The sequence below is a fragment of the Ambystoma mexicanum genome, unplaced genomic scaffold (assembly GCF_040938575.1).
Source record: "Ambystoma mexicanum isolate Mex_15411 unplaced genomic scaffold, UKY_AmexF1_1 Mex_scaf4, whole genome shotgun sequence".
Taxonomy (NCBI): domain Eukaryota; kingdom Metazoa; phylum Chordata; class Amphibia; order Caudata; family Ambystomatidae; genus Ambystoma; species Ambystoma mexicanum.
In genome coordinates, this window is record NW_027182455.1 from 6,371,708 (window position 1) to 6,385,991 (window position 14,284).

The following is a 14,284-nucleotide window of genomic DNA, read 5'->3' on the forward strand; positions in this document are numbered from 1 at the left end:
ATAGCCTCCCCATCTACACTGGCAGAGGAAACATCAGACATCTCATCCTCCCTGTCCTCGTGGTCGCGGTGGATCAGTGCAGCGGCAGAACCGTCGGTTCTACCAGTGAGAGCAGCCCCACCTCCTTCCGCACTGTCCTCAGAAGTTATAGCGTCAAGCTGCGCTTCTTGCCACGCCACGATTCTTTGGATCATATCCAATTTCGTGCCTTGAGAGGAAACACCTCTCTCCGCACACATTTTTTTCAATGTTTCTGATTTGTAAGCATTTAAAGTTAACAAGGTATTTGTTTCCATACTGTTAGATAGGACTATGGCCTTTTTAAAGTTATACTACAACAATTCATTACGTGTCCTGGTAGGAATAACTTGAAATGCCTTAGTTCGTGCGCAACACTGGATACCTTCAGTGGTATCCCACCGCTGTACACCAATTTGTTAAGACGGATTTCTGAACTCTGTCCTGGTGGCGCAGAAGTTCAGAAGGCCAACCTAATTACTTGGAACAGGGTAACCTCTGGACAAGCCAGACCAATCAAGGTAGCGATCGCGGCGGTCAAGACTAGGTCTCAAGAGGGGTGAGGGTGACTGAAAGCCTGCAATGAGCACACAAAGCAAGGACACTTACAAACTACTCCAAACAGGTGCTATATTAAAAATATATACACATTTATTCCAAGGCCTTTAAAACAATGACCGTAGCGAGAAATCACAATACAACTCTAGTAAACCAACACATACCATACCAATACAATATATATACAAATACAAACAAGTCTCAAGCGTTAGATGCACGAAATGTGTAGTCCACCTAAAAGGGAAGGAAAACAGGCAGTGCGAAATAATGCTTAGACCCAGTCCGCCTTCAGAGGCACCTAACTAAAAGGAAGTCCGAGCCCTACGAAGAGTGGAGCCTTGTGCTCAAAAGTACCTGCACACACTGGTGCCAACGGGCAAAAGGGGAGTCTCTTCGAGGGAGATCAGGCAGTTCAGTTTAGTGCACAAACGAAGAAGAACAGTGTTCCGCGACTCAAGGGCAGAAGCAGAGCGCGAGTACGGAAAGGCATGCTGTTTTGACACAGCGGGGAAAAGCTATGGGTTCCTGCAGGAGGGCGACCAGTTCCTAGCTATGCTACTCACCGGTCCCCGATGCAAGCAGACCCAGGCTTCTCCGCGTCAGTTTCAGTCGCTGGCAGGTTCAGAAGAGCAGGGGATGTCTCGTCGTCGTGTTGAGTCTGCAGCAGCAGAGTTGAGTAAAAGACGTCCCAAACGAAGGAACCCGCACAGTTTGTTACCACAGCATGGCAACGGAGCGACCGTGTGTATCTGAGCCAAATGTACACTACTCACTTCAGACCTGGGAACGCCAAGTGTACGAATCGTGTGAGAGTGACAAGGACTCGATATACTACACAACCTGGTGGCAGTTACAGAGCAAGACTCCTGTGTAGCCTGGTCAGTCTGCTGGATGGGCCAGAGACGCTTCCGAAGGCTTACTAGCAGGAGCTGGTGAAGATGCCGAGAATAGCTGTCCCCGCTATTCCAAGGGTCGAAGTACTAGTACAGGCCTTCTGGTTCGATCAAAGGTGAAAAGGGTTTCACAAGGCGACAGCAGTGCAGAGGAGCAGTCCTTCAGCGGGTCACCAGCGATTCCTCGGTTCAGCCTCTTGGTTGCAGGATACTTGGCTCCTGTATTCCTTCGTTCGTGAGAACTCAGGAGATCGATATGGTAGTGGTGTTTCCAGCCCCCTCTTATCCACGGTTCCCTTCGTGCCAAAACGGTGGGGACCCAATGGGAGATCCGCTCATCAACACTCACACCATTCGTGGACCTATCACGGACCACGGTGGTCCCAGGCATTCACACGGGACCAGACATCCCAGCCCACATCCTGGAGGCACACACAAGACATGTAGAAGCCCGCGAAAGCATCTGTGTTTCGCGGGAAAGTACATGCCCAAATAAGGAAGGCCCCGGGTCGGCTCGACCTGGGGAAGGTGAAGGGAGCAAGACGGTCAGCGGACAGGATAAAGGAGCCTCGTGGTCTGGCCAATTTTGGGAGCCAGGCCATCATTTTGGGTTAAGTGCGAGAAACGCGCTTAGAACGCCAAAAGGAGCTCAAAACACAAGAAACGATCGCTGCCACCATTCCCGTCCGTGAATCACTTGCACCGATCAGTTACAATCCTGAAAGAGTATCTAGGGCCTGTAGAAGGCTAGAATCCCAAGAGAGCAGTAACTTAGCTTACAGTGCCCTCTTGTGTCATGTTGCACGAAAGCCGCAACATGATAAAAGAAACTACGGAAAACAGCGTTTCCCGGTACTGACTGTCTTAAGGCCATGCAAGTTTCCCCGTAAGAAAGGAGCGAAAGCCCAGAGGAGTGCGGCAGAAGGCTGCACTTCTCTGGCAAAGTCGAGAACAAGGTGAAAAACAACAGCAAAAAGTTTAGGGGTTGCCACATGGAAGGAAAATTACCTACAATTACGAAATCTTTCCTAACAGATATCACATCTCATGTTATAGGAAGAGTCTCAGGTTTGGTATAAGCATTGAGATATCACATCTCTGCAATCGGAAGTGTCTCAGGATTGGGATGGGAAGGAGTTGGATATCCCATCTCATGTTATAGGACGGGTCTCAGGATTGTTATTAGAATCATTGATATATCATATATATTGCATGCTGTAGGAAGGGTCTAAGGATTGGAATGGGAAGGACTTGGATATCACATCTCATGCTATGGATAGGCTCTCAGGTTTGGAAAGGGAAGGAGTTGGATATCACATTTCATGTTAGAGGAAGGATCTCAGGTTTGGTATTAGAGGCATTGAGATATCACATCTCATGCTATAGGAAGGGTCTCAGGATTGGAATGGGAAGGAGTTGGATATCACATCTCATGCTATAGGAAGGGTCTCAGGTTTGGTATAAGCATTGAGATATTACATCTCATGCTATAGGAAGGGTCTCAGGATTGGAATGGAAGGAGTTGGATATCACATCTCATGTTAAACGAAGGATCTCAGGTTTGGTATTAGAAGCATTGAGACATCACATCTCATGCTATAGGAAGGGTCTCAGGATTGGAATGGGAAGGAGTTGGATATCACATCTCATGCTATAGGAAGGGTCTCAGGCTTGGTATAAGCATTGAGATATCACATCTCATGCTATCGGAAGGGTCTCAGGATTGGAATGGGAAGGAGTTGTATATGACATCTCAAGCCATAGGAAGGGTCTCAGGTTTGGTATAAGCTTTGAGATATCACATCTCTGCTATCGGAAGGGTCTCAGGATTGGAATGGGAAGGAGTTGGATATCCCATCTCATGTTATAGGAAGAGTCTCAGGTTTGGTATTAGAAGCATTGAGATATCACATCTCATGCTATAGGAAGTGTCTCAGGATTGGAATGGGAAGGACTTGGATATCACATCTCATGCTATAGGGAGGGTCTCAAATTTGATATTAGAAGCATTGAGATATCACATCTTATGCTATAGGAAGGGTCTCAGGATTGGAATGGGAAGGAGTAGGATATCACATCTCATGCTATAGGAAGGATCTCAGGTTTGGTATAAGCATTGAGATATCACATCTCTTCTATCGGAAGGGTCTCAGGATTGGAATGGGAAGAGTTGGATATTCCCATCTCATGTTATAGGAAGGGTCTCAGGTTTGGTATTAGAAGCATTGAGATATCCCATGTCATGCTATAGGAAGGGTCTCAGGATTGGAATGGGAAGGACTTGGATATCACATCTCATGCTATAGGGAGGGTCTCAAGTTTGATATTAGAAGCATTGAGATATCACATCTCACGATATCGGAAGGGTCTCAGGATTGGAATGGGAAGGAGTTGGATATCACATCTCATGATAAAGGAAGGGTCTAAGGTTTGAAGGGGAAGGATTTGGATATCACATCTCATGTTATAGGACGGGTCTCAGGTTTGGTATTAGAAGCACTGAGATATCAAGTCTCATGGTATAGGAAGGGTCTCAGAATTGGAATCAGAAAGAGTTGGATATCACATCTCAAGCTATAGGAAGGGTCTCAGGATTGGAATGGGAAGGAGTTTGATATCACATCTCATGCAATAGTATGGGTCTCAGGTTTGGTATAAGCATTGGGATATCACATCTCATGCTATCGGAAGGGTATCAGGATTGGATTTGGAAGGAGCTGGATATCCCATCTCATGCTATACGAAGGGTCTCAGGTTGGAATGGGAAAGAGTTGGATATCACATCTCATGTTATAGGAAGGGTCTCAGGATTGGAATGGGAAGGACTTGGATATCACATCTCATGCTATAGGAAGGCTCCCAGGTTTGGAAGGGGAAAGAGTTGGATATCACATTTCATGTTAGAGGTAGGATCTCAGGTTTGGTATTAGAGGCATTGAGATATCACATCTCATGCTATCAGAAGGGTCTCAGGATTGGAATGGGAAGGAGTTGGATATCACATCTCATGCTAAAGGGAGGGTCTCAGGTTTGGAAGGGGAAGGATTTGGATATCACATCTCATGTTATAGGAAGGATCTCAGGTTTGGTATTAGAAGCATTGAGATATCACATCTCATGCTATCGGAAGGATCTCAGGTTTGGTATTAGAGGCATTGAGATATCACATCTCATGCTATCAGAAGGGTCTCAGGATTGGAATGGGAAGGAGTTGGATTTCACATCTCATGCTAAAGGGAGGGTATCAGGTTTGGAAGGGGAAGGATTTGGATATCACATCTCATATTATCAGAAGGATCTCAGGTTTGGTATTAGAAGTATTGAGATATCACATCTCATGCTATAGGAAGGGTCTCAGGATTGGAATGGGAAGGAGTTGGATATCACATCTCAAGCTATAGGAAGGGTCTCAGGTTTGGTATAAGCATTGAGATATCACATCACATGCTATAGGAAGGGTCTCAGGATTGGAATGGGAAGGAGTTGGATATCACATCTCATGTTATAGGAAAGATCTCAGGTTTGGTATTAGAAGCATTGAGACATCACATCTCATGTTATAGGAAGGGTCTCAGGATTGGAATGGGAAGAAGTTGGATATCACATCTCATGCCATAGGAAGGGTCTCAGGTTTGGTATAAGCATTGAGATATCACATCACATGCTATAGGAAGGGTCTCAGGATTGGAATGGGAAGGACTTGGATATCACATCTCATGCTAAAGGGAGGGTCTCAGGTTTGGAAGGGGAAGGATTTGGATATCACATCTCATTTTATAGGAAGGATCTCAGGTTTGGTATAAGAAGCATTGAGATATCACATCTCATGCTATCGGAAGAATCTCAGATTTGGTATTAGAGGCATTGAGATATTACATCTCATGCTATCATAAGGGTCTCAGGATTGGAATGGGAAGGAGTTGGATATCACATCTCATGCTATAGGAAGGATCTCAGGTTTGGAACGGGAAGGAGTTGGATATCACATCTCATGCTATAGGAAGGGTCTCAGGTTTGGGACGGGAAGGAGTTGGATATCCCATCTCATGTTATAGGACTGGTCTCAGGTTTGGTATTAGAAGCATTGAGATATCACATCACATGCTGTAGGAAGGGTCTCAGGTTTGGAATGGGAAGGAATTGGATATCACATCTCATGTTATAGGAAGGGTCTCAGGTTTGGTATAAGCATTGAGATATCACATCTCTGCTATCGGAAGTGTCTCAGGATTGGAATGGGAAGGAGTTGGATATCACATCTCATGTTATAGGACGGGTCTCAGGTTTGTTATTAGAATCATTGAGATATCATATTGCATGCTGTAGGAAGGGTCTAAGGATTGGAATGGGAAGGACTTTGATATCACATCTCATGCTATAGGTAGGCTCTCAGGTTTGGAAAGGGAAGGAGTTGGATATCACATTTCATGTTAGAGGAAGGATCTCAGGTTTGGTATTAGAGCCATTGGATATCACATCTCATGCTATAGGAAGGGTCTCAGGATTGGAATGGGAAGGAGTTGGATATCACATCTCATGCTATAGGAAGGGTTTTAGGTTTGGTATAAGCATTGAGATATCACATCTCATGCTATAGGAAGGGTCTCAGGATTGGAATGGGAAGGATCTGTATATGACATCTCATGCCATAGGAAGGGTCTCAGGTTTGGTATAAGCATTGAGATATCACATCTCTGCTTTCGGAAGGGTCTCAGGATTGGAATGGGAAGGAGTTGGATATCCCATCTCATGTTATAGGAAGAGTCTCAGGTTTGGTATTAGAAGCATTGAGATATCACATCTCATGCTATAGGAAGTGTCTCAGGATTGGAATGGGAAGGACTTGGATATCACATCTCATGCTATAGGGAGGGTCTCAAGTTTGATATTAGAAGCATTGAGATATCACATCTCATGCTATAGGAAGGGTCTCAGTATTGGAATGGGAAGGAGTTGGATATCACATCTCATGCTATAGGAAGGGTCTCAGGTTTGGTATAAGCATTGAGATATCACATCTCTGCTATCGGAAGGGTCTCAGGATTGGAATGGGAAGGAGTTGGATATTCCCATCTCATGTTATAGGAAGGGTCTATCAGGTCTTAGCATGAGACTCTTCCTTTAACATGAGATGTGATATCCAACTCCTTCCCATTCCAATCCTGAGACCCTTCCGATAGCTTGAGATGTGATATCTCAATGCTTCTAATATCAATACTGAGACCCTCCCTATAGCATGAGATGTGATATCTAAGTCCTTCCCATTCCAATCCTGAGACCCTTCTGATAGCAGAGATGTGATATCTCAATGCTTATACCAAACCTGAGACCCTTCCTATAGCATGAGATGTGATATCCAACTCCTTCCCATTCCAATCCTGAGACCCTTCCTATAGCATGATATGTGAAATCTCAATGCTTCTACCAAAACTGAGACCCTTCCTTTAGCATGAGATGTGATATCCAACTCCTTCCCATTCCAATCCTGAGACCAGTCCTATAGCATGAGATGTGATATCTCAATGCTTCTAATACCAAACCTGAGATCCTTCCTATAACATGAGATGTGATATCCAACTCCTTCCCATTCCAATCCTGAGACCCTTCCTATAGCATGAGATGTGATATCTCAATGCTTCTAATACCAAACCTGAGATCCATCCGATAGCATGAGATGTGATATCTCAATGCTTCTAATACCAAACCTGAGATCCTTCCTATAACATGAGATGTGATATCCAAATCCTTCCCCTTCTGAACCTGAGACCCTCCCTTTAGCATGAGATGTGATATCCAACTCCTTCCCATTCCAATCCTGATACCCTTCTGATAGCATGAGATGTGATATCTCAATGCCTCTAATACCAAACCTGAGATCCTAACTCTAACATGAAATGTGATATCCAACTCCTTCCCTTTCCAAACCTGAGAGCCTTCCTACAGCATGAGATGTGATATCCAAGTCCTTCCCATTCCAATCCTGAGACCCTTCCTATAACATGAGATGTCATATCCAACTCCTTCCCATTCCAACCTGAGACCCTTCCTATAGCATGAGATGGGATATCCAACTCCTTCCAAATCCAATCCTGATACCCTTCCGATAGCATGAGATGTGATATCCCAATGCTTCTACAAAACCTGAGACCCATACCATGGCATGAGATGTGATATCAAACTCCCGTCCTATACCATGAGACTTGATATCTCAATGCTTCTAATACCAAACCTGAGACCGGTCCAATAACATGAGATGTGATATCCAAATCCTTCCCCTTCCAAACCTTAGACCCTTCCTTTATCATGAGATGTGATATCCAAGTCCTTCCCATTCCATTCCTGAGACCCTTCCTATAGCATGAGATGTGATATCTCAATGCTTCTAATACCAAACCTGAGACCCTTCCTATAACATGAGATGTGATATCCAAGTCCTTCCCATTTCAATCCTGAGACCCTTCCTATAGCATGAGATGTGATATCTCAATGCTTCTAATACCAAACCTGAGACCCTTCCTATAACATGAATTCTGATATCCAAGTCCTTCCCATTCCAATCCTGAGACCCTTCCAATAGCAGAGATGTGATATCTCAATGCTTCTAATATCAAACCTGAGACCTGCCCTATAACATGAGATGGGATATCCAACTCCTTCCCGTTCCAAACCTGATACCCTTCCTATAGCATGAGATGTGATATCCAATTCCTTCCCATCCCAATCCTGAGACACCTCCGATAGCAGAGATGTGATATCTCAATGCTTATACCAAACCTGAGACTCTTCCTATAACATGAGATGTGATATCTAACTCCTTCCCGTTCCAAACCTGAGACCCTTCCTATAGCATGAGATGTGATATCCAACTCCTTCCCATTCCAATCCTGAGACCCTTCCTATAGCATGAGATGTGATATCTCACTGCTTATACCAAATCTGAGACCCTTCCTATAGCATAAGATGTGATATCCAACTCCTTCCCATTCCAATCCTGAGACCCTTCCTATAGCATGAGATGTGATATCTCAATGCTTCTAATACCAAACCTGAGATCCTTCCTATAACATGAGATGTGATATCCAACTCCTTCCCATTCCAATCCTGAGACCCTTATGATAGCATGAGATGTGATATCTCAATGCCTCTAATACCAAACCTGAGATACTTCCGATAGCATGAGATGTGATATCTCAATGCTTTTAATACCAAACCTGAGATCCTTCCTATAACATGAGATGTGATTTCCAAATCCTTCCCCTTCCAAACCTGAGACCCTCCCTTTAGCATGAGATGTGATATACAACTCCTTCCCATTCCAATCCTGAGACCCTTCTGATAGCATGAGATGTGATATCTCAATGCCTCTAATACCAAACCTGAGATCCTACCTCTAACATGAAATGTGATATCCATCTCCTTCCCTTTCCAAACCCGAGACCCTGCCTATAGCATGAGATGTGATATTAAAGTCCTTCCCATTCCAATCCTGAGACCCTTCCTATAGCATGTGATGTGATATCTCAATGCGTATACCAAACCTGAGACCCTTCCTATGGCATGAGATGTCATATACAACTCCTTCCCATTCCAATCCTGAGACCCTTCCTATAGCATGAGATGTGATATCTCAATGCTTATACCAAACCTGAGACCCTTCCTATAGCATGAGATGTGATATCCAACTTCTTCCCATTCCAATCCTAAGACCCTTCCTATAACATGAGATGTGATGTCTCAATGCTTCTAATACCAAACCTGAGATCTTTCCTATAACATGAGATGTGATATCCAACTCCTACCCATTCTAATCCTGAGACCCTTCCTATAGCATGAGATGTGATATCTCAATGCTTATACCAAACCTGAGACCCTTCCTATAGCTTGAGATGTGATATCCAACTCCTTCCCATTCCAATCCTGAGACCCTTCCTATAGCATGAGATGTGATATCTCAAGGCCTCTAATACCAAACCTGAGATCCTTCCTCTAACATGAAATGTGATATCCAACTCCTTCCCCTTCCTAACCTGAGACCCTTCCTATAGCATGAGATGTGATATCCAACTCCTTCCCATTCCAATCCTGAGACCCTTCCGATAGCTTGAGATGTGATATCTCAATGCTTCTAATATCAATATTGAGACCCTCCCTATAGCATGAGATGTGATATCTAAGTCCTTCCCATTCCAAACCTGAGACCCTTCCGATAGCAGAGATGTGATATCTCAATGCTTATACCAAACCTGAGACCCTTCCTATAGCATGAGATGTGATATCCAACTCCTTCCCATTCCAATCCTGAGACCCTTCCTATAGCATGATATGTGAAATCTCAATGCTTCTACCAAAACTGAGACCCTTCCTTTAGCATGAGATGTGATATCCAACTCCTTCCCATTCCAATCCTGAGACCAGTCCTATAGCATGAGATGTGATATCTCAATGCTTCTAATACCAAACCTGAGATCCTTCCTATAACATGAGATGTGATATCCAACTCCTTCCCATTCCAATCCTGAGACCCTTCCTATAGCATGAGATGTGATATCTCAATGCTTCTAATACCAAACCTGAGATCCTTCCGATAGCATGAGATGTGATATCTCAATGCTTCTAATACCAAACATGAGATCCTTCCTATAACATGAGATGTGATATCCAAATCCTTCCCCTTCCGAACCTGAGACCCTCCCTTTAGCATGAGATGTGATATCCCACTCCTTCCCATTCCAATCCTGATACCCTTCTGATAGCATGAGATGTGATATCGCAATGCCTCTAATACCAAACCTGAGATCCTACCTCTAACATGAAATGTGATATCCAACTCCTTCCCTTTCCAAACCTGAGAGCCTTCCTACAGCATGAGATGTGATATCCAAGTCCTTCCCATTCCAATCCTGAGACCCTTCCTATAACATGAGATGTCATATCCAACTCCTTCCCATTCCAACCTGAGACCCTTCCTATAGCATGAGATGGGATATCCAACTCCTTCTTATGCCAAACCTGAGACCCTTCCTATGGCATGATATGTGATATCCAACTCCTTGCCATTCAAATCCTGAGACCCTTCCTATAGCATGAGAAGGGATATCCAACTCCTTCCCAATCCAATCCTGAGACCCTTCCGATAGCAGAGATGTGATATCTCAACGCTTCTACCAAACCTGAGACCCTTCCTATAACATGAGATGTGATATCCAATTCCTTCCCATTCCAAACCTGAGACCCTTACTATTGGACGAGATGTGATATCCAACTCCTTCCCATTCCAACCCTGAGACCCTTCCTATACCATGAGATGTGATATCTCAATGCTTCTAATACCAAACCTGGGTCCCGTCCTATAACATGAGATATGATATCCAAATCCTTCCCCTTCCAAACCTGAGAACCTTCCTTTAGCATGAGATGTGATATCCAAATACTTCCCATTCCAATCCTAAAACCCTTCCTATAGCATGAGATGTGATATCTCAATGTTTCTAATAAAAAACCTGAGACCCTTCCTATAGCAAGAGATGCGATATCCAAATCCTTCCCATTCCAATCCTGAGACCCTTCCTATAACATGAGATGTGATATCCAACTCCTTCCCATTCCAACCTGAGACCCTTCCTATAGCATGAGAAGGGATATCCAACTCCTTCCCAATCCAATCCTGAGACCCTTCCGATAGCAGAGATGTGATATCTCAATGCTTATACCAAACCTGAGACCCTTCCTATGGCATGAGATGTGATATCCAACTCCTTGCCATTCAAATCCTGAGACCCTCTCTATAACAAGAGATGTCATATCCAACTCCTTCCCATTCCAAACCTGAGATCCTTCCTTTAGCATGAGATGTAATATCCAAATCCTTCACATTCCAATCCGGAGACCCTTCCTATAGCATGAGATGTGATATCTCAATGCTTCTAATACCAAACATGAGATCCTTCCTATAACATGAGATGTGATATCCAACTCCTTCCCATTCCAAACCTGAGACCCTTCCGATAGCATGAGATGTGATATCTCAATGCTTCAAAAACCAAACATGAGAACCATCCTATAACATGAGATGTGAAATCCAAATCCTTCCCTTCCCAAACCTGAGACTCTTCCTATAGCATGAGATGTGATATCTCAATGCTTCTACCAAACCTGAAACCCTTCCTATAGCATGAGAAGTGATATCCAACTCCTTCCCATTCCAATCCTGAGACACTTCCTATAGCATGAGATGTGATATCACAATGCTTCTAATACCAAACCTGAGACCCGTCCTATAACATGAGATGTGATATCCAAATCCTTCCCCTTCCAAACCTTAGATCCTTCCTTTATCATGAGATGTGATATCCAAGTCCTTCCCATTCCATTCCTGAGACCCTTCCTATAGCATGAGATGTGATATCTCAATGCTTCTAATACCAAACCTGAGACCCTTCCTATAACATGAGATGTGATATCCAAGTCCTTCCCATTCCAATCCGGAGACCCTCCCTTTAGCATGAGATGTGATATCCAACTCCTTCCCATTCCAATCCTGAGACCGTTCTGATAGCATGAGATGTGATATCTCAATGCTTCTAATACCAAACCTGAGATCCTTCCGATAGCATGAGATGTGATATTTCAATTCTTCTAATACCAAACCTGAGATCCTTCCTATAACACGAGATGTGATATTCAAATCCTTCCCCTTCCAAACCTGAGACCCTCCCTTTAGCATGAGATGTGATATCCAACTCCTTCCCATTCCAATCCTGAGACCCTTCTGATAGCATGAGATGTTATATCTCAATGCCTCTAATACCAAACCTGAGATTCTACCTCTAACATGAAATGTGATATCCAACTCCTTCCCCTTCCAAACCTGGGAGCCTTCCTATAACATGAGATGTGATATCGAAGTCCTTCCCATTCCAATCCTGAGACCCTTCCTATAACATGAGATGTGATATCCAACTCCTTCCCATTCCAATCCTGAGACCCTTCCTATAGCATGAGATGTGATGTCTCAATGCTTCTAATACCAAATCTGAGATCCTTCCTATAACATGAGATGTGATATCCAACTCCTTCCATTCCAATCCTGAGACCCTTCCTATAGCATGGGATGTGATATTTCAATGCTTATAGCAAACCTGAGACCCTTCCTATAGCATGAGATTTGATATCCAAATCCTTCCCATTCCAATCGTGAGACCCTTCCTATAGCATGAGATGTGATATCTCAATGCCTCTAATACCAAACCTGAGATCCTTCCTCTAACATGAAATGTGATATCCAAATCCTTCCCTTTCCAAACCTGAGAGCCTACCTATAGCATGAGATGTGATATCCAACTCCTTCCCATTCCAATCCTGAGACCCTTCCTATAGCATGAGATGTGATATCTCAATGCTTATACCAAACCTGAGACCCTTCCTATAGCATGAGATGTGATATCCAAATCCTTCCCATTCCAATCCTGAGACCCTTCCTATAGCATGAGATGTGATATCTCAATGCCTCTAATACCAAACCTGAGATCCTTCCTTGAACATGAAATGTGATATCCCACTCCTTCCCTTTCCAAACCTGAGAGTCTACCTATAGCATGAGATGTGATATCCAAGTCCTTCCCATTCCAATCCTTAGACACTTCCTACAGCATGAGATGTGATATCTCAATGATTCTATTACCAAACCTGAGACCCGTCCTATAACATGAGATGGGATATCCAACTCCTTCCCATTTCAATCCTGAGAAACTTCCGATAGCAGAGATGTGATATCTCAATGCTTAGACCAAACCTGAGACCCTTCCTATAACATGAGATGTGATATCCAACTCCTTCCCGTTCCAAACCTGAGACCCTTTCTATAGCAAGAATCTAATATCCAACTCCTTCCCATTCCAATCCTGAGACCATTCCTATAGCATGAGATGTGATATCTCAATGCTTCTAATACCAAACCTGAGACCCTTCCTATAACATGAGATGTGATATCCAAGTCCTTCCCATTCCAATCCTGAGACCCTCCCTTTAGCATGAGATGTGATATCCAACTCCTTCCCATTCCAATCCTGAGACCGTTCTGATAGCATGAGATGTGATATCTCAATGCTTCTAATACCAAACCTGAGATCCTTCCGATAGCATGAGATGTGATATTTCAATTCTTCTAATACCAAACCTGAGATCCTTCCTATAACACGAGATGTGATATTCAAATCCTTCCCCTTCCAAACCTGAGACCCTCCCTTTAGCATGAGATGTGATATCCAACTCCTTCCCATTCCAATCCTGAGACCCTTCTGATAGCATGAGATGTTATATCTCAATGCCTCTAATACCAAACCTGAGATTCTACCTCTAACATGAAATGTGATATCCAACTCCTTCCCCTTCCAAACCTGGGAGCCTTCCTATAACATGAGATGTGATATCGAAGTCCTTCCCATTCCAATCCTGAGACCCTTCCTATAACATGAGATGTGATATCCAACTCCTTCCCATTCCAATCCTGAGACCCTTCCTATAGCATGAGATGTGATGTCTCAATGCTTCTAATACCAAATCTGAGATCCTTCCTATAACATGAGATGTGATATCCAACTCCTTCCATTCCAATCCAGAGACCCTTCCTATAGCATGGTATGTGATATTTCAATGCTTATAGCAAACCTGAGACCCTTCCTATAGCATGAGATGTGATATCCAAATCCTTCCCATTCCAATCGTGAGACCCTTCCTATAGCATGAGATGTGATATCTCAATGCCTCTAATACCAAACCTGAGATCCTTCCTCTAACATGAAATGTGATATCCAAAT